Source organism: Arctopsyche grandis, chromosome 2 (genome assembly GCF_051622035.1).
Source record: "Arctopsyche grandis isolate Sample6627 chromosome 2, ASM5162203v2, whole genome shotgun sequence".
NCBI lineage: Eukaryota > Metazoa > Arthropoda > Insecta > Trichoptera > Hydropsychidae > Arctopsyche > Arctopsyche grandis.
This window is the reverse complement of record NC_135356.1, coordinates 30,693,462-30,716,068: the sequence shown is the minus strand read 5'-3', so window position 1 is coordinate 30,716,068 and position 22,607 is coordinate 30,693,462. Positions and strand designations below refer to the sequence as shown.

Below are 22,607 nucleotides of genomic sequence, written 5' to 3'. Positions count from 1 at the left end.
ATGTCTAGCATAATTCCATTGTGGTAAATATTGTAACCTACCTGTTTGATCATTGTAATTTTGGCAATGTTGTCACTGGAGGGGGAGTACTATGGAGGCTTGCCGAGCCAGCGGTTTTGGGGTTTGCCGCACCGGCTTTTATGCAGGCTGGCAGCGGTGGGACTCGGAGTACGACAACCCAATAAACAACACACGCTCTAAGCACGCTCCATTATTTCAACACCCCCGATACTCCGACTTCGACAATTCAATGAGATATCGGAAAAGATGAGCTTATTGTGTTGTGATATGACCAGGGTTGCCAGACGTCCCCATTTGAGCGGGACTGTCCTGAGTTCAACAGACAAATCCCGAGTCCTGCACTGCCGCTGAAAATCCTGACTTCTTAAAACAAAATGTAATTCTTGTAATTGTATCCAAAATATTTTATTAAATGCATTCCAGCTTCAGTTGAGATTAGTTTGAGCTTGATTGCAACCCATTCATTTGCATGTATATGAAGAATTCATACGCTTATTGAATTAAATCTGCCACTGCGTACGAATATTCTGAAATACTATAATATAATGCTGTTACATATATGTACATAAATGATTTATATTATTTCTATTGAATTCATTAAAATATGCGTTGTAAGGAGTTGAAAAATCAGACCATTTGATTAAATCTGTTGAACATAAAATAAGTTAAATTTATTATTTATTATAAATTAAATTAAAGATTGCCAATGAAATTGTCTCTCATCAATAAGTAATCGTTTTGTGAATGTCAATTTTCAGATACATAGACCTGTTGAATGCTGAAAATTATGTTGGCGTGCCGAGATCAATCGTGGATCAGACGCTGGAATGGTTTCACGAATGGGAAATTTCGCTCGAAGCATCCGATACTTGGTTCGACACAGCCGTCAGTACTTACTTGGAGTATTGGTTGTGTTAGGGTGATCATCTCCTCCATTGGATATTAAACTGTGCTCGATAAATAGTATTTATGCTGGTAAAAATCGCAATATTTATATTCTAAATAATTTTATTACGTTATCATAAAGTGCATATAATTTTTTTATTATTAATATTGCAGTTTTCTGGATGTTTGTAGACTTCAACTCTCAAATATCCCCAAAGGAAGAAATTATAGAGCAAGTACAGGTCACTGGATGTAACGAGATCGTATTATGAAGAAAATTTGAATAATCTCCTCATCGTTTAAATAGTGGATCCTTTCTATCCAAACCACGTACGTATCTGAATTATAAATTTAAGAGATTTTCAGTCCCGGAAAGTTCCATGGCATCTATAGATATATTATACCAATCGGAAGTTACTGCAGCTTCTTCGCTTCCCTCATCAAAAAAGTACCAACAACAAACAACAAAATCTGCACCAGCTTATTAAATACTTTTCACAGAGGTTTCTTTAAACTCTTCAAGAATGCACAGAGACCTAATACCCCATTTCTTATTACCCCAGTGGTACCCTTTGCCTTCTTTTACCTTTGTTTCAATACGCATTCAGGTGGGGCCGATCAACGATTGACGCTGTCAACCATGTCGACTGCTGGAGAGCTACTTTGAAAACCAACTACTGGAGTATCAGTGCGGCACTACCGGTGATCTCTCCTTGCGGCGACTTTCGTCGGGCGTCCCGCAGGGCTCTGTCCTCGGAACTGTCCTGTGGAACGCTATGTATGACGGCCTACTGAGGGTGGAGCTCCCGGAGGGTGCCAGCGCCGTTGCTTTTGTGGACGATGTCGCAATCATGGTGGTTGCGAAATCCCTCAGAAGCGTGGAGATCTGCGGCAATGACGCGCTCTATCGGGTGAGGACATGACTAAATCGCGCTGGGCTGGAACTAGTAGACCAGAAGACGAAGGCAGTGTTCTTCACCAGACGAAGAGGTTTCGGCCCGCCGAAATTGGAGCTGGAGGGTTTTGAGGTGACTCGGTGCGATACCTTGGAATCCAGCTCGATCGGTAGCTCAGGTTCACAGAGCATGTGGAGCGGGCATCCGCCAGGGCAGACGTGACGGCCTGTCAATAGCCCGTCAGTGTTAGCAGGAAACTCCTGAACTCGGTGGTCCACTCTACATATACTCCTTACGTGACTCCCTTATAGTGGAGCGCACTAGGCGAAAAATGGCTGGAGTGCAGAGGCGGAGTGCTCTGAGGGTCGTCTCGGCGTACCGCACGGTATCGGAAGATGCGGCACTGGTGCTCGCTGGCACACCGCCTGTGAACCTGCTTGCGGTTGAGCGAAAGGCGACACACGGCGGGCTGAAAAGAAGCGAAGCGAGGGATGCCACCATGATACAGTGGCAGCAGCGGTGGGAGTCGGCTACTAGGGGAAGGTGGACGCAAAGGCTCGTCGGTGACCTGAACTACCACCTCACCCAGTTGTTGACAGGACACGGTTGCTTCGGAACCTACCTCCACAAGATAGTGAAAGAAGCAACACCAAGCTGACACCACTGTGAGGCAGCTGACGATGACGCGGAGCACACGGATTGCTCCCCGAGAGAGGCCCTCAAAGCCGCGATCGGGGAGGAAACGCTGTGGACGGGGACGATGCTCCGCGACAGAGGGAGCTGGTCGTCTTGGGAGGCCTTTGCTGCCTCCGTGATCGGGGAGAAGTTGCAGTCCGAAAGGGAAAGGAGACGCCGGGGGGCTGCTTCTGAGTCGTAGGACTCGATAAGAGCACTGCGACCTGAGGAGGGTCTCTGCTGTCTCCAGTGTGAGCGCATTGCGCAAGCCCAGCTGCTGCCTGGTAATGTTCTCTTTCAGTTGCTGCTATCCGGCAGCAACTGAAAGAGAGAGGGGTTTTTAGTGAGTAAGAATCTCACACTCCCCCTGGCATTCGGGCCGGGGGGGCCGATGCAAGGTTTTCCCCTCTCACGGAAAAAAAAGTGGTACCCTTTGCCCTCCAACTGTTCACAGATTCTTAATTCATGGCCTGGAAATCATTGAACATGCTCTAGTGCCCATAAGCCAGCTGAGTGAAGAGGCACAAGAAGTGAGAAAAAAAGAATTCAAAAGATATAGAAAATTTTTAATAAAGTGTCACATGAGAAATGGAATGAAGACGTTTTAAATTTAAATTTACTTTTAATAACACCAGCATGAGAAAAGTATCCACAAAAGAGACTACAAAGTTTGAAAAAGAGGTTTTCTAATTACACTGTTCGACAAATGACGACTTTTTTTTGGTTCAGAGACGAGATTTTGCCCAGTGAACACGAATCTGGTAATAAAAAGTGTTGATTGGTTCGAGATTCGGAGATATATGTGTTTTTTATGTACTCGTATGGGAATTTTCGCCTCGCGTGCCACTTTTCGATGGGGTTCATGGAGAAGAAACGAAGTTTGCGTCGCATTTTCTCCTCGAAATGGGGGTCCGGGGATGCGTCCCTCCTCTTCGATGTCGGAGGGCGCAGACTCCTCGCGGGAGCTCACCGGCTCCATTTCGAACGCGAGTAAAACCACTACAAAAGATGACTAGAACAATGACAGCTGTCTCGACCTTACCAGCTGACAGCTGTCACTCGCTAGTGCGATTTTCAGTAAATTTCAATTCATGCCCTTCGAAATATTATGTGGCTATTTTTGTTGGTAAACGGACTACTAGTCAAATGTGAACCGGTCGCTCTAGATCGGTCACACGTGATCACCCGTCACCCTAAAACTGGTCGCGAGAAAACTGATCACACCCGAAAATTGGTCACGAAAAAACTGGTCACACCCAAAATAAAAAAGTGGTCGAATTTTTGGGTGTGACCAGTTTTGTCGTGACCAATTTTCGGGTGTGACTAGTTTTCTGGTGACCAGTTTTCTCTTGACCAGTTTTAGTGTGACGGGTGATCACGTGTGACCGATTTAGAGCGACCGGTTGTCCTGTGACCGGTTCACATTTGATTAGTTATCACCGAACCATTTTTGTTAGACGAAACACTATAGCGTTGTGCACAAAAAATGGTTCACTATTGTCAACCATATTTTTGCCCTCTTGCTTTGTAGGGTATGTACATATGTATACATTTTTTGAAAAAATATAAATATAAAATTATATATGAATGCATAAGCTAAAAACCAATCAATTTTATTTTTTAGTTTATGCAATGATATTGCAAGCCACCGAATGGATGATAACACCTGTAACCCACTTGAATGACTTTTCCGGGAGGTTAATGAATTTTGGTATGTAAAAAGTAATAAATTTTGAACCTGTAATGGAAAAAATAATTTTAAAATTATATGATTACCTCTTTAACCCTTAAATTAATTCCTGAAAGTCTGGCCAGTCAATCGGTTAATGAAGTATTTACATTCAAATGACCAAAAAATGTAGTATTTCTACTAGCCGTTGACCACTTGTTCTAAACCAAGATAAGCATAAGTTAATTAAAAAATAAAAATCTTGAAAAATGACTATTCCCTGAATGATGGTACTCATGGTGAACGGATTATTGCGCAAATTGCGACCGCGCGCACAACAATCGTTGCCACAAAAATCGCGAATACGGAATATCTGGCACTCGAGTTCTCGTTATTACAATATTTGGCGTGGAGTTCTTTCGATTGATGGAGTTTTTGGGTGCCAGATGTTCCGTAATCGAGATTTTAATAATTAATAATCACAGAACCGGTATTCATATGTTGCCGATTGGCGTTAATGTAGTGGATAACGACAATAACTAGAGTTTCCTTTAACACAAACTCGCGATGAATTATACAAAACCCAATCATATTACTCATTATTACGGCAAATAGATTATTTCGCACATTGCTATCGCGCACACGACAATCATTGTCACGAAAATTGTGAATACGGAATATCTGGCACTCGAACTCTCTTTAGTGCGATGGATAGAATTTTTGGGTGCCTGATAATCACCGAACCCATTTTTACATTAGTTTGTTAATGGAACTAAAATCACTCGCAATCCATAATTAGATTTTCAAATGTTTCACTTTCACTTAAAATTGTAAGACAACGGTCAGCGAATGTGTAGCGTCTTTTGGCAATAAGCTAATGTACTAAGTCGGAATAAAAAATTTATAAATTTTATTGGTTTTAATTATATAATTATTTTTATTGTTTACACATTTTTATTGTTTTCTATTGAAAAAAATATGATCTTTAAAAAGTTCTCTCTTTCAATATTAATCATTAACCAGTTAGATGCCACCCGTGAAATATTTGAATCCTGAAACCAAGTTCGTCAAAAAATTACTTGTGAAACTATTTTTAATCGTTAAATATTGTATGTTTTGGAAAATAAATCAACGCGATTCGAAGGCGCGACTCGCAGGCGTATCGCTGACGTACAAACGGCTAACTAATAAAGTACAGAATTAACGAATTATTGTTGATATACCTTTTCTTGGTCAAGAGATTTTTTCAATGTGCCAATGAAATTCTCTCACGTGCCATAAATTCGCTATCACTGTTATAATATTCATCATCAAAACAACAACACCGATAAACTTTCAACTCCAACGAGACATTGAACCTTTTGAACTTTCAGTCTCCAAGCAAATGCTCTACCAACAGAGCTTTCACCGTTTCGCAAACAACTGACACAACAATGTCAACAAAAACCCTTCAGATATAAAAACAGAATCTGCTTTAGATAGTCAACTTTAACCCTTTGAGTGTTGACGTCTTTTTCGTTGAAAGCCCGCCACGCTGAATATTTCGCCAACATTTCCAACCAGAATTATTTATAAATCCAAACAAACCTTAAATAGCTACCGCCGAGGATTTCGAATTTTGCAAAGGTGTGTTTACACTCTTTAATATATCTTGCAACAATATAAAAATAAACAAAATAAGTCTATTAATGAATGTATTTTTCCAAAACTAGTTCCATCTTCTTCATTGTTGTTAAAATGTAATGCTCACAATCTAAATGGCAAGCCACAATCTAAAATACTCAGCAGTTAGGGATTTCCATCGGGGAATTCTGCTATGGTTATATATTCAGAAATTCCGGTGTAAACCAGTCTTTATAAACATTGACACGGATTACACGACCCATGTTCAATGCATTTTTTTCAATGCTACCTGGAAAGGCTTAGTGGGCAGTATTCTTGTTTACTTTGTACATTCTCAAAATACAACGACTATCGGCGTTTTGCAGGCCCATAGACTTGTCAGAAAAACGCCGATAGGCGTTGGTCAGCACTCAAAGGGTGAAAAGAGTCTAGTTTAAAATAATATATGAATATTATCGGTCTCCGTCACGGGCCCGAATGTGAAACGCCCGAAAACGCAAATATCGGAAGGCAAAGATCGAAAATCGAAAGATCAAAAAAAAGGGTGCATGGTAAACGGTACATACTCACTTAATTTGCGCGAGCAGTATACAACAGGAACAAGAGGAACGGGCTTTTCCTCCCGTATTGATGTGCGCGCCCAGAATACGGGAGAAAAATCCTGTTCCTTTTGTTCCTGTTGTACCCTGCTCGCGCAAATTAATTGAGTATGTACCGTTTACCATGCACCCTTTTTTTTTGATCTTTCGACTTAAGATCAGACCCAAAAAATATATACAAGAATAAGAGAATTCTCAGCTAATAGGTTGAAGTGGCACTGACGTTCAAAAGATGGAAAAAAGACGGCAGTCTTCTAGCCCTATTGGCATAGATCAATTACACAATGAGGATAAATTCAAAATATGTTAATGTATGTACATACACATATAGTACAGATAGGCTGAAAAATAAGATAAGTTTTTAAAAAAATTACGGAACAAATTAAAAAATCCGTGAAAAAGGCGCGCTTCATGGCGCCCCCCGCATTGCGGGGTCTGCGGGCGCGGTAGTTACGCCACTGAACCCAATATTCTCTTGGTGCTAAACATAAACGCAATCACTGAGCCATACTGATGGGTACCTCAGATAAATACATACTAGAATAACAGAAAACAAAAAAATGAGGTTAGTAACGTTAATAATTGCGTTACGCTTACGAGGGTATAGTTATGAGATTTTAAAATCATTTTACAAAAGTAAAAAATGCAGATTATCTTTGCAGAAAACTGTAAGGCTTTGTATTATGGGGTGACGCGACAATTGGTCCAATTCTAAAAGGTTAAACGACACAATGTACCCTACAATTGGTTCACTGCCAAAATGTACACGCGACAATTGGTTCATTACCAATTATGTATTATGGTAAGCAGTGGCGGACTGGCCATACAAGCGAACATGCCCGATGGCATGTGGGCCCCACTATCTGTTAGAAAATATGGGCCCTGAGTAAAATTAAATAACTTTTTAACTATTTCACGTGTGTAAAAATGTATAGGATATTGCAACTTTAGGACCTAAAGTTTGGGTATTTCAACAAAACAAATTTCTTACGATATACACAAATAACTAATACCTGCTTTAACAGCCCTAGGATCGGTTTACTTTTTTTATTAGGCTTGAAATGTAAGTTTCAACATTTGCGTGGGACCTTTTGCCGGGCCTATTCCAACCTCAAGATTATGTATATACCAATACCTATGTAACAACTAACTACTGAAATAAAAATGGGAATAAACAAATTTTCGTGAATAATATAAACTGAATTGCTTAAAACAATTTTGATAGGATGATTCATCATCAACCAGCGATTTAAATTTACTTCATACTATGGGGATCTAGTCTTGTTGTGAAGGTCTTCTTCACCACCAGTCCGCCATGTATTATAGACAGGTTCGTCTGTGTTCGGTATTAAATACAGCTATGTTGAATATGGTATTTATTTGGTAGTAACACGTATACACAAGTATGATTAATTGTTGGCAAAAGTTTGTCGTTCAGCGGTCTCTGGATATGGTAGAGTGTCGCTGGCTCGGCATTCAGCTATGTTCGGCAAGTCGCTGGATATGGTAGAGTGTCGCTGGCTCGGCGTTCAGCTATGTTCGGCAAGTCGCTGGATATGGTAGAGTGTCGCTGGCTCGTTGTTCTTCCAAGTCCGCGTAGTGAAGTGGTGGCTGGTCAGGAGCTGGATGTTGACTGGTCTGCTGCTGTGTGTCGACTCTTGCTGCTCTGGGTCGACTGGTCTGGTGCTGTGTTGTACCTCCTTTTATAGTGTTTTTGGAATGCTTGGTGGAAGTGGTTATTGACGCGTACGAGAGGAATTTTGTTTTCGTCGAGGCGTCGAATTTTCTGGAATGCTTGATGGAAGTGGTCGTACGAGCATTTAGTTTATTGATGCGTACGAAAGGAATTTTGTTTTCGTCGAGGCGTCGAATTTTCTGGAATGCTTGATGGAAGTGGTTATTGACGCGTACGAGAGGAATTTTGTTTTCGTCGAGGCGTCGAATTTTCTGGAATGCTTGATGGAAGTGGTCGTACGAGCATTTAGTTTATTGATGCGTACGAGAGGAATTTTGTTTTCGTCGAGGCGTCGAATTTTCTGGAATGCTTGGTGGAAGTGGTCGTACGAGCATTTAGTTTGTTGATGCGTACAAGAGGAATGCACTTTTGTCGAGGCGTAGTATTTTCTGGAATGCTTGATGCTGTTCCGCTCGATGTATTTTGTTGTTGCGGAATATTCTCGAAGGTTTCGATGACTATGACGACGACGAGATTCCTACATGGCTCTCCGGTGAGTGTTAACGATGTGTGTGATTTTGTGGGAATCTTGATGTGTTGGAGTCTATTGACTCGATGGCGTCGTTGTTTGTCCGGTTGTGCTGGAGAAAGTTGTCTCGACAGCGGGTCTTGTGTTGCATGCCGGTCCAAGTCTTGTTCTCTACCAGGTTGCTTATTTTGGGCGAGCTGCGTTGGTAGTGAAGGTTTGTGATGGCTTGGATGGTGCTGTTGTGCAGGCTGCTGTGTTCTGCGTGGAGTCATTCGCGTGACTGTTTTGCTGGTTGTGCTGGAGTTAGTTGTCTCGGCAGCGGGTCTTGCGTGAAGGACGTTGTTTGACGAAGTGCGTTGAGTGCTGGTCTTCGTTGGTTGTGCTGGAGTTAGTTGTCTCGACAGCGGCTGTGTTGTGTTGGAGCTAGTTGGCTCAGTGGCGATTTGTTTCGCCGGTTGTGCTGGAGTGGGTTGACTCAACAGCGGGTTGTGTTGGTAGCTGGTCCATATGTACTTTCACACCATGTTACTGTTGCGGTCGTTACAATGGTAGTGAAGGTTTGTGTCGGTCTGGACGGTGCTGTTGTGCAGGCTGCGGCGTCCTGCATGGGCTCATCGAGGTGATGAATCATCGAAGGTGTGATGAGCGGTGCTGGCGGATCAACAGTAGTGGATCCATTTGGTTGTTGTCTCCGGGTTGCGTTTTGTTGTGGCGAAAGCTGCGGAGTTGTTTGACATGGTCACTAGTTGTGGGGACATGTAGCGGACTGCGTTTGAAGTCTGCGTTGAGGGTTGCGTTGTAGACTGCGTTGAAGGCTGCGGTTGCGTGAAGTCTGCGGTTGCTATGTAGGCTGCGATGTGGGCTGCTATGTAGGCTGCGATGTGGGCTGCTATGTAGGCTGCGATGTGGGCTGCTATGTAGGCTGCAATGTGGGCTGCTATGTGGGCTGCGATGTGGGCTGCTATGTAGGCTGCGATGTGGGCTGCTATGTAGGCTGCGATGTGGGCTGCTATGTAGGCTGCGATGTGGGCTGCTATGTAGGCTGCGATGTGGGCTGCTATGTAGGCTGCGATGTGGGCTGCTATGTAGGCTGCGATGTGGGCTGCTATGTAGGCTGCGATGTGGGCTGCTATGTAGGCTGCGATGTGGGCTGCTATGTAGGCTGCGATGTGGGCTGCTATGTAGGCTGCGATGTGGGCTGCTATGTAGGCTGCTTTGAAGGCTGCGTGGCTCTTAGTCGGGGGTCACCAGGTATGGTGAGGTTGGAAGTTGACTGCGCTGTGGGCTGCTTTGTTGACTGCTTTGAAGGCTGCGTGGCTCTTAGTCGGGGGTCACCAGTTATGGGGATCTAGTCTTGTTGTGAAGGTCTTCTTCACCACCAGTCCGCCATGTATTATAGACAGGTTCGTCTGTGTTCGGTATTAAATACAGCTATGTTGAATATGGTATTTATTTGGTAGTAACACGTATACACAAGTATGATTAATTGTTGGCAAAAGTTTGTCGTTCAGCGGTCTCTGGATATGGTAGAGTGTCGCTGGCTCGGCATTCAGCTATGTTCGGCAAGTCGCTGGATATGGTAGAGTGTCGCTGGCTCGGCGTTCAGCTATGTTCGGCAAGTCGCTGGATATGGTAGAGTGTCGCTGGCTCGTTGTTCTTCCAAGTCCGCGTAGTGAAGTGGTGGCTGGTCAGGAGCTGGATGTTGACTGGTCTGCTGCTGTGTGTCGACTCTTGCTGCTCTGGGTCGACTGGTCTGGTGCTGTGTTGTACCTCCTTTTATAGTGTTTTTGGAATGCTTGGTGGAAGTGGTTATTGACGCGTACGAGAGGAATTTTGTTTTCGTCGAGGCGTCGAATTTTCTGGAATGCTTGATGGAAGTGGTCGTACGAGCATTTAGTTTATTGATGCGTACGAAAGGAATTTTGTTTTCGTCGAGGCGTCGAATTTTCTGGAATGCTTGATGGAAGTGGTTATTGACGCGTACGAGAGGAATTTTGTTTTCGTCGAGGCGTCGAATTTTCTGGAATGCTTGATGGAAGTGGTCGTACGAGCATTTAGTTTATTGATGCGTACGAGAGGAATTTTGTTTTCGTCGAGGCGTCGAATTTTCTGGAATGCTTGGTGGAAGTGGTCGTACGAGCATTTAGTTTGTTGATGCGTACAAGAGGAATGCACTTTTGTCGAGGCGTAGTATTTTCTGGAATGCTTGATGCTGTTCCGCTCGATGTATTTTGTTGTTGCGGAATATTCTCGAAGGTTTCGATGACTATGACGACGACGAGATTCCTACAATACTTTCAAAATAACATTTGATTATACTTCGATGATATAGTAAGATTTAATTACACAATTTTAAACAGTTTCCGAATATAAAATCTATTCCTAATCTAGACACATGCATGTAAATAGAAATATAGGATAGGGGCCCCCTCCCCAAAATCCCGATTTTCGATTAACATTAATTGAAAATATTATGCATTTTTTTCAGGGACGTAATTTGGGGGGGCCATAGGGGGGCACTCGCCTAAATTAAGGAATAGTGTGAATTTAGAAAATATTATTAATTTAATGATTAATGAGATACTATGGATCTATGAATGCTACGTGTATTTCTTATGTATGTTACTTTTGGGTAACTAATAAAATAATCACTGCTATGTGCTTTGAAAAAAAACAAAACAAAACTTTATCTAATGTTATTACGTACATATGTACATAGATAAAGTGACAAGACAGTCGGTAGAAATTAAGTTAATTGATAGTTTTTTGGAGAATCAGTTTGATGGTCGATTAATGTTGACTATGTAAAGATTTGTGGAAAAAAATTTGCGCTTTTTTCTCTTTTTACACAATATATTTTTTTATAATTACTTTTTCAAAAATAAGCTTATTTTTTTCATATTTTATAACTCAATAAGGTAAAGAATATTTTCCATTTTTATTCCGATATAAAAAAGATTTTTTGAAAAAAAATTCAATTTGACCAATCTTTGCCTGCCCTGCCCCCCAAAGAAAAAGCTGAAATGACGTCCCTGATTGTTTTCTACCGAAAGTAAAAGCCGCTTTTATGCCGCATTCTTTTATGATGCATTCTATTTACCTAGGACAAGGGTTAAAACGAAATATACAATACAATTTATGGATCTATTTTGCTTTTGCCATTTTTCTTGTACCTAAATTTGTTTATTCCCAATTTTGAAAAAAATTTCCCTTGATTTTTAGCGTGATGGAAAGAAGAAAATTTTGTTATATGGGGGGGGGGGGGGACAAATTATTTTAACCCTGGGTGGGGCCCCCTTTGACTCCTGGCATGCACTGATTTCAGTCCCAGTCCGCCACTGATGGTAAGTGTAATGACCTCTAAAAGCACCCTGTATAAAAATTAAGAAGCTTCTCTTTCTCCTCAGCTCCATAAAACATGATAAAGCTCCTCAGAACAATTAATGAAAAATTGAAAATCGTCTAATTTGTAACAAATCTCTTCTATGAAGACCACGAGATGGTGTAAGTTTGAATATTCAATTCAGACTGATTTGATTCAACTATTTTCAACCATCATTCGCATACTTTCTGTCGGATACCGAATGAAGGCGAAAGCCTTCTACGATATTTTAAGAAAACATTATTTGCACATGGAGCTCAAGGCTGCTGATATTCCTGATATAAATATGGTGTATTCCAATATATTCCAGTTCCAGTGTATATTCCAATATGGAGCAGTGACATCGCATGGGGGAAGTTGCAGACCGCACCAGGGTGTCACCATCCTTCGGGGGAGGGGGGTGACACCAAATGAATTTATTAAGATTTAGTTTGTTTAATATTAGTTTTTTTAGTCGGGAAACGAGAAACGTTGGGTTGGGAAAGGGTAACTTCCCGACATGCTACACAGGGTAACACCATCGCTTGTGACGTCACTTCATACGCATTCGGTGCGGTGCAGAAATCGTTAAATCGACTAGGGCTGCCCACCCAGTCGTCCGCGGCTTGATTGTAAGTCGATCTTTTCTCCATTCTTAAAATGTACGTATGTTGATAAATGTTACCCGAAAATATCTGAAACACAACCGACATATTCGTTGTGCATATGTTTCAGATAAATGAATGATGTATCATATCGATGTGCATATGTGCATATATACATATATACATATATGTAGATTAATATCCAATCTTAACGAACGCGACACAAAAATCGATCTGTTGTTAGGGCTCTACGAGTCTACGTACATATTTGGCCGAATCTGTTTTTCTAATAGAACAATAGATTATTAAATATGAATATTATAAAATCGGATACACGAAATTCTTTGAACGATAAAAATCTTGACCTGTAGTGAATATCTCTTTCATTGTAAATCCCAAAAATATTTCCAAATCTGAGGAGTGTCAACGATCTGTTGTAGCATAAACCATGCTTATTTTTAAAATTGTTATTTTTTCATAAGCATTATGTATTTGTTAACGTTATATAAAACATATCCCCCCCCCCCTTTATATACATATGTATGTTGGTAGATTGCGATATATAATAGTTGGACGAAAATATTAGCTTTATACCAGGGCAGCCGAATTATAAAAAGGTTTGGCTGCCCCGGTATAAACTATCGAGAGTATAATTTTTTCCAAAAATAAACATGTCTTTTAAATACAATAAACTAAGAATATTAATATTTTTATTTATTATATAAATTTTCAGATAGATCATCAGAAAACAAGTCAAAATATCCAGATTGGGATCAAAATTGAGGTAAGACAATTATGTTCATAATTACGACATGTTAATATTCAAATATTTAACAAAAAAGCATTTCGTCATAATGAATTTCTCCATTTCATAAAAATCTTGGTATTATTTTTTCAAATTATTATAGTATTATTAATTACAGTATTTTTTATTATAGTATTATTAATCATAGTATTTTAAAGGTTTTTCTTAGTTTCACTTGTTTTAATATTGAAATTTTTAAGTATAATATTTCAAATTATATTACTTTTAGATGTAGTATTTTAAATTTTTAAATATTTTTAATTATAGTAGGTATATTACTTATCTAGTATACATACAGTATTTTTAATTTTAATTGAAGTTTTCACGTGTTTTACACACAATCAACTAGGATGATTAATATTTTTACTTTAATATGAATTTTCAGATAGACGGTTATTTTACGATAAACTCGTAGCATCAGAAAAAAATCACAAAATCTGGATTGGGATCAAAATTCAGGTAAGACAATTATATTCATAATATCGACATGTTAATATTGAAATATTTAAGAAAAACCAAATTTTCGACATATTGAAGTTCTCTTTTTCATAATAATCTTGTATGGGTGAGAGGGTGGTATTATTTTTTTTAATTAATTATAGTATAATTAATTACAGTATTTTTTTATTATGGTACATTAATCATAGTATTTTTTATTTTAATATTTTTTATTATAGTATTGTTTATTATAATGTTTTAAATATAATATTTTTGATTTTGAAATTTTAAATTATAATATTTTTAGATGTAGTGTTTTAAATTCAAATATTTTTAATTATAGTATTTTTAATTTTAATTTATTATTTTTAAATTTCAGCGATCCAAAAAAAAGATGGCAGTTTTTGAAATTCATAATGAAGATGGACGGGAAGGATTCCAGAATGATAGTCGAATCGAGGTGACGAGAAAAACGGTGTTCAGCGAAGATGGAAAACAATACATCGAGGGAGAGTGGCAGGGAAACAATTTAACAAAAGTATTATCCTGTCAATTTAATACTACGTTCACCGATGAAAAGACGTTTTACATCAGAAACCAAACTCCAGGATATTTGTTTATAATAGATCATGAAGATTTTATTGCTGATGTAGAAATTTCAGATACAACTGGTTTATATGTGAAAAATAGCTTTTTGGATAACCGTATCATATGTGAGCTTTTATTTAACAAAATTAAAATAACGGAAATTTGTAAAGATGGTTTAATGAATAAAAAGAAACATTGCTATAAAGATTTTATCTCACTTATCAGTGACATTTGCCATAAGATTGGTGATGATAGCGCTGTCAATGATGACATTTTACAAATATATACTGAAATTGGAAAAATAAATGAAGTAGATGTGCTATTTAAGAATGCTGTGATTATGAATAAACTCGTCGAAAATAAATATCTTTCAGAGGAAATCAAAGACATTGCAAGAACATTCTTGAATATATTACAGTCTATTGTAAAAAGAAATGACACACTACCAAATATAGAAATTGCCGAAATTGAGGATTTCAATCTTGCCGAAGAAGTGACAAAAATCATTGATGAAGGACTAGAACACCATAAAAGAACTATACAAGCATTTTTTTCGACAATTTCAACGATCTATCAGCAGAGCAGCTTCGATTTATAACAAAAAATGACATGAAAATGATGTCAGATCTTGCATCTGTCTCTGACAATAAATGTTTTTCTAAAATTTTAAACCTGTTTCAAGCCCTTTTCATCGAAAAAGTTGAAGCCGCTACGAAATACGTTTCTTATAGAAAAATGGCACCAATGTTCAATTCAGTTACTTATTACATTTTTAAAAGCTTCACCGAGCTTATCGAAACCATAAGCAGTATTACAAAAACATCTGTTGAAGATACTTTGAATATCATACAAACAAATTCTACTATAAACTGGGAATCCCCTTGTTCCTTAGATTTGTCCATGGAAAGACAGTGTCGCTTCCTCTTTCAATTGATTACGTTTTTCAGTGAAGGTGCAATCAAAACTTATGAATACACTTTTAAATTTTTAACGTCTAAAAACGTTTTGAGTAAACGCAACGTTACTCAAGAAAATTTGAGGAAATTATTAAATTTAAAAGTTAGCCTTCGTATATTTAATGTTGAATTTGCAAGTATACCAGAAGACCGACGCATATGGTTATACTTACTCGCTGATGCAATGTCCATAGAAGGGAATGATAGTTGTTTTGAAAATTTCCAACCCGTGTTGTCTGATTTTGTGAATTACATCAGCAAATCCGATAGCTCTTTGGAAGTATTTCGCATCTTCACCCACAACCTCATACAGTTTATCGTAAATGGAGAGCGATGTTTGTCATATTTTAGGAATCTTGATGTGTCGGAGTCACTTTAAAAATTTTGTTGTATAAAAAAAAGTTGTCTTGTCTGAAAAATTACTGTACTGTTATTTTACAATCATTGATGTATGTATAGCATAAAGAGGCTAAAAAATTTTTAAGATTTTATTCTCATTTTGGAAATTTAGTGTATGAAAATGCTGGCTACTCCTGTCCAAAAATTATCATGTTGTAAATTTTGCAATCATTTATAACATAAAGACGATGGTAATATTTTTAGATATTTTCCGCTAATTAAAAATTTCTTTGAATAAAAAAAGATTGGTTATCCCAGTTCAAAAATTATTATCAGAGTACGGATAGCCAAGGTGCCGCTCATTGTTCAATTGTTGTAAATGCTTTGTAGAAAAGGTTCGGCAAACCTTAAACCTTCATATGTTTGCGGATGATACGTTAGTTTATATTGTAGGTGATGATGTTTAGGGAATTACGGTATTTAAGTGATTGGTTATGTGAGAATAAACTGAAAGTGAACTTAAGTAAGACTAAGATGATGTGGATGAATAATAAAAAGTTGTGAGTGATGTGATTATGGATGGGAGAGTGGTAGAAGTAGTAGATAATATTAAGTATTTGGGCATTTATTTGGATTGTAAATTAAGTTTAGTTAGGAATAGAGATATACATAATTATAAAACGAGAAATAGAAATAAATTAATTATAGGTAGAGTTCTTTGTTGCTATTTACTTTGACACAGTAAAATTTTGATGCAGAAATATCTTGGAAGTACATAATCTAGATTGGAGGTCCCTTCAAGCCAGTCACACGACTGTTCAGTTATCACCGAGTGATTCGGAATCAGTGGCTACTCTTTCCAATTCCTCATACGCTATATCCTAGGTTGCCAGATTTCCAAAATCACAGATCGGAACATTCACTATTTCGAACAATGAAAAACAAAGAAGCTTACGAATTAATGAAGATATAAAGGAAAAAATATTTTTAATTAAATTATAATGTATATAAATAAGTACATACACACATATATATATATATATATATATATATATATATATATATATATATATATATATATATATATATATATATATATATATATATATGTAGAAGAGAACATATAAAAAATAGTTACTTAATAATCCACAGGAATCACAGTTAATAAAATATTTTGGATACAATTACAAGAATTACATTTTGTTTTAAGAAGTCAGGATTTTCAGAGGCAGTGCGGGACTCGGGATTTGTCTGTTGAACTCCCACTCAAATGGGGACGTCTGGCAACCCTGGTCATATCATAACACAGTAAGCTCATCTTTTCCGATATTTCATTGAATAATTAACTCCCAGTGGAATCATCGTTCAATCCGGCCATCCCGGAAGTCTCGACATGGTTATTATCATTGACCATTTCAAATATGACATTATTTTCTTCACCGTGACACCTAGCCATTTGACAATAAAGACTATATTGTAAAGTAAATAAATGCATATCAATATAAATAACAATTTATAATAACCATTCAGCTCCGAGATCTGTAATAGCGTCTCCAAGTGGCAAGCTGTTTGCTCATCCGTCTATCGGATTGCCGGCCTCCAACGGCAAAGCTTCCTACCCATTTTCAAAAAGCTTGGTGAGACCAGCCGGTCCGCCATCAATTACTACATCATAAACTTCACTGAAATATAAAAATAAATCTAATTAAAACTAACGTCACATAATCGTCACAATGCTCTAAAATTGTGCCTGAATGGTTATTTTTCTCCTTTACAAAAAATTATACAAATTGAATTTGAATTTGTAAGAAATCTCTGTACTGGAATTCCTGTAGTTATTAAAAAAGTTGTATACACGGACGTAGATAGAAGTTTGATTAAAAAGTAAAAGATCTAAATAGCATACAAATACTATAGTATTTCAGAATTGTATCGAAAATTCAATTTTGTATTTTTTCATTGATATCTTTTTACCAAAATTTTCGTATATATACGTATATATTAGGGGTACCAGAAAGAAATCGCGCATTTTATGAACCGATGTTTGAGGTCAGTTTGTGTTCAGACACGGTGTGGTAAACATCTCTGTAAGTTTTTTTTATTGTAGAACTGTTCTTTGACTTTATTTTTTTGTAACAAATTTTTATTTTATTGTTAGGATAAAATGTCGAAGCCAGAAACAGATGAAAGCCACGTAAGGCATTGTATGTTACTTTTGTTTGATCAGGGCTTAAACGCCAGTAAGGCCACTAAAACCATTAGAGACATTTATGGTGAAGTGATTACTACTCGCAGATCAATTATACAAATTCAATTTGAATTTGTATGAAATCTCTGTACTGGAATTCCTGTTGATATTAAAAAAGTTGTATACACGGACATACATAGATAGAAGTTTGATTGAAAAGTAAGAGATCTAAATAGCATACAAATACTAAAGTATTTTAGAATTGTATCGAAACCTCAATTTTGTATCTTTTCATTGATATCTTTATACCAAAATTTTCGTATATGTACATACGTAAATATAATAGAGATAAAATATACACAAAGATTCAAATATATTGCGAAGTGGTTTTAGATTGTAGCGTGCAAGAAAATGATATGAACCGAATCAAAACAAGTGCTAATTACCTATTGCCGAATGACATTTTGAGGTTATGTGAACGATGACATCTGTCAAATGACAATTGAATTGACGCTAGCACCACAATCGATGAGCATACCTATTAGTGCCTTTCTAAAATTTCATTTAGCGACTCTAAAAATAAATCATGTTTTTTAATGTACATTCATTAATGTGTGCATGGATTAGTCTGATTTTCTCGTTTCTCATTAATTTCTCATTTTTTATTTTATTTCTACCCTCTCTCCTGTTCATCAATTTTTTTTTATTTACGTTTCAGAATTATTTAAGAGTGATAATTAGAGCCCGGAATCTGAAGGGGCTGTTTATTGTTCAAAAATTGTAAATGCATTGTTAAAGGTTTGCCGAACCTTTTTTACAAAGGATTTACAACAATGGAACAATAGGCGGCACGTTTCCGGCCCCTTCAGATTCCGACCTCTAGTGATAATTAATTTAATAATATAAATAATTAATTTTTTACAAATAAAATTGAACGCAGCTTTACATATGTATGTACATACATACATAGGTGCAAATTAGATAAAATAAAATGTAAATTCGAGATCTCCTTTTAAGGGGGTATTCTAGTTTAGAAATTTGAAAATATTGATTTTTTTTTTATTTCATATTTTCAAAGCTTAAACCTTTAAAAATATGTCCTTAAGAGGTTTTTTCAAAATTAAAGTTATTTTCAGAGATACAGCTGTTTTAGTGACGTGGCATCTAACCGGACAATATACATATGTACATACATACGATAGCCGTACGTTTTCACACGTTCAATCACTCAAAATATTTTATCCCTCTCGTTGTTCGACATATTTGCATTTCGTTTTTTTCCATGTATAGCTAAGAGTTCTCTTTTATATTTTACTAGCTGTATTACCCGGCTTCGCTCAGTATTTATAATATAAACCGCTTAAAGATGACTAAGCTAATAGTAAACATTTAATTAAAAAAAAAAAAAAATTAAAAAAAAATTTAAAAATTTGAAAAAAAAATCAAAAAAAAAAAAAATCAAAATTTTTATTTTAAAAAAATCAAAAAAAAAAATTTAAATTAATTTAAATTCAAAAAAAAAAAATTAAAAAAAATCAAAAAAAAAAATTAACCCTTCTAGGGCTTCGCCCTCGCGCCCCCCTGAGCCTTTGCCTTCTAGGGCTTCGCCCCTCCACGCCCCCATGAGCAATTGCCGTTTAGGGCTTCGCCCCCATGATCAGTTGCCTTTTAGGGCTTCGCCCCTCCGCGCCCCCATGATTAAATGCCGTCTAGGGCTTCGCCCCCCTTAGTTAATGCCTTTTAGGGCTTCGCCCCTCCACGTCCCCATGGCTAATTGCCATCTAGGGCTTCGCCCCCCTTAGTAAATGCCTATTAGGGCTTCGCCCCTCCGCGCCCCCATGATTTAATGCCGTCTAGGGCTTCGCCCCCATGATCAGTTGCCGATAAGGGCTTCGCCCCTCCACGTCCCCATGGTTAATTGCCGTCCAGGGCTTCGCCTCCCTTAGTAGATGCCTATTAGGGCTTCGCCCCTCCACGCCCCCATGATTAAATGCCGTCTAGGGCTTCGCCCCCATGATCAGTTGCCGATAAGGGCTTCGCCCCTCCACGTCCCCATGGTTAATTGCCGTCTAGGGCTTCGCCCCCATGATCAGTTGCCTTTTAGGGCTTCGCCCCTCCGCGCCCCCATGATTAATTGCCGTTTAGGGCTTCGCCCCCCTTAGTTAATGCCTTTTAGGGCTTCGCCCCTCCGCGCCCCCATGATTGAATGCCGTCTAGGGCTTCGCCCCCCTTAGTTAATGCCTTTTAGGGCTTCGCCCCTCAACGCCCCCATGATTAAATGCCGTCTAAGGCTTCGCCCCCAAGATCAGTTGCCTTTTAGGGCTTCGCCCCTCCGCGCCCCCATGATTAATTGCCGTTTAGGGCTTCGCCCCCTTTAGTTAATGCCTATTAAGGCTTCGCCCCTCCGCGCCCCCATGATTGAATGCCGTCTAGGGCTTCGCCCCCCTTAGTTAATGCCTTTTAGGGCTTCGCCCCTCCGCAACCCCATGATTAAATGCCGTCTAAGGCTTCGCCCCCATGATCAGTTGCCTTTTAGGGCTTCGCCCCTCCACGCCCCCATGATTAATTGCCGTTTAGGGCTTCGCCCCCCTTAGTTAATGCCTTTTAGGGCTTCGCCCCTCCGTGCCCCCATGATTAAATGCCGTCTAAGGCTTCGCCACCATGATCAGTTGCCTTTTAGGGCTTCGCCCCTCCGCGCCCCCATGATTAAGTGCCGTATAGGGCTTCGCCCCCCTTAGTTAATGCCTATTAGGGCTTCGCCCCTCCGCGCCCCCATGAATAAATGCCGTCAAGGGCTTCGCCCCCATGATCAGTTGCCGTTTAGGGCTTCGCCTCATAAGGCTGCGCCCCATGGGGCTTCGCCCCATGAGGCTGCGCCCCCTTCGGGGCCCCATGGGGCTGCGCCCCAGGAGGCTGCGCCCCCTTCGGGGCCCCATGCGGCTAAGCTCCATATGGCGGCGCCCCATATGGCGGCGCCCCATAAGGCGGCGCCCCATAAGGCTGCGCCCCTAAGGCTGCGCCCCATAAGGCAGCGCCCCATAAGGCGGCGCCCCATGAGGCTGCGCCCCCTTTGGGGCCCAATGAGGCTGCGCCCCCATTGGGGCCCAATGAGGCTGCGCCCTCTTTGGGGCCCTATGGGGCTGCGCCCCTTTTGGGGCCTCATGGGGCTACGCCCCATGAGGCTGCGCCCCCTTTGGGGCCCCATGGGGCTGCGCCCCCTTCGGGGCCCCATGCGGCTAAGCTCCATAAGGCGGCGCCCCATAAGACTGCGCCCCTAAGGCTGCGCCCCATAAGACAGCGCCCCATAAGGCTGCGGCCGATAAGGCTGTGCCCCATAAAGCTGCGCCCCCTTTTGAGCCCCATGGGGCTGCGCCCCATGAGGCTGCGCCCCCTTCGGGGCCCCACGGGGCTGCGCCCCTTGTGGCGCCCCTGGCGGGGCCCCATGAAGCTACTCGCCTTGCGCCCCCGCGGGGGTGAATCCATTGAAACGAAAAAAAAAATCGGCGCCCATGGATCGAAAAAAAAAAAATCGAATCACGTGTTCGATGACGTCACCGATCTACGGACGATGACGACCAAGGATATTTACATACAAAGTCTCTTTCCAAATTATAGATTAGATAGTGTATATATTTTTTGTATTCGAATAAGAAACCAAATTTAACGAATAGCTAATCATAAAACTATTATAGATTAGCGTAAAATTATAATTTTATTTATTTTCGTGAGAATTTAGTCAGGGATGCAAGGGGAAAAAAAGGGTCACGCCGGGCCATAAATCAGTCATATAATCGAGTGAAATATGTCAATTTTACAACATACCACAAAAGAGTTGTTGCACCGTTCGGAAACCCAAAATAATAATGAATCGCTAAATTCATTAATCTGGACTTTTTCACCGAAACATATTCATTCTGGGACGAAGACAATTGAAATTGCAAACTATTTAGCTGTTTGCATTTTTAATCAAGGCTTTTTACCAGTTTTCAAAATTATGAACGTCATGGGAATCACAATTCGTCCGGAAGCTCATGTATTCGCTGCCAGACGGGACGAAACTCGGATACGTCGCGTCGCTCAGAAGTACGAGCTTCTGATGCTTCTAAGGAAGCTAGAACTGATCGTCCATCAAAAAGAACTGCGGAAATGATTATTTTGAAGAAGAAGAAGGCCCAATGTATGGAGCAGGAATCGCCGATTAACGAAATGTAAATACAGCGCCCGTTTATATGACTTTGACTGCCTGAAACTTTGCTCAAACTACTTTTTCCAACACGTTTGACATGATATCTCAAGTTCTAATGGACCAATTAACTTCATATTTGGTGTGGGCCTTATTTATATATCTCTCTATGGTCCGTACCAGAATTATGTAAAAATTTGTTTTTTTATATTTTTAAAAAATTCAAAATTTTGAAAAAAAGGCCAAAAAATGACTTTTTTTTCAAACAGTTGGCATTTCGCGAAAAAATTTTTTTATTTTTTTTCGTGGTACGGACCATAGCGACACTATTATTAATTAAGAACCTTTTTTTTTTTTCAGATGACTAGAAGGGTTGGAATCGTGTCAAGATGGAGGCACCCTTTTTTTAACACCCCCACTTTACCAGCCTGTAATTCTTTCAATTTTTAATGTTTTTTTTTTCAATTTTTTTATTTATTATTGAAATATTAATAAACATATAATAAAAAAAATGCATGGCAAAAATGTTTTTAGTTTTTTTTTATTGAATTTTAAAAAACGCCCAAAATTTG

At 39.2% G+C, this 22,607-nt stretch overlaps 2 long non-coding RNA genes across 4 annotated transcripts in view; both read left to right on the top strand.

Moving 5' to 3' along the window:
* Positions 1 to 22,607, top strand: part of LOC143921118 (uncharacterized) — a 607,092-nt gene that overhangs the window by 230,972 nt on the left and 353,513 nt on the right. The gene's annotated exons all lie outside the window — the stretch shown is intronic.
* Positions 7,635 to 10,860, top strand: LOC143922598 (uncharacterized). Of its 3 annotated transcripts, XR_013261594.1 has the most exons (5): positions 7,635 to 8,175; positions 8,354 to 8,981; positions 9,055 to 9,693; positions 9,758 to 10,452; positions 10,631 to 10,860. It is a non-coding gene; the product is annotated as an uncharacterized LOC143922598 (long non-coding RNA). The 3 variants fall into 3 exon arrangements; XR_013261595.1 differs by lacking the exon at positions 10,631 to 10,860 and having other exon boundaries at positions 7,637 to 8,175; positions 9,055 to 9,669; positions 9,758 to 10,322; XR_013261593.1 differs by lacking the exon at positions 10,631 to 10,860 and having other exon boundaries at positions 7,635 to 8,191; positions 8,354 to 9,669; positions 9,758 to 10,322.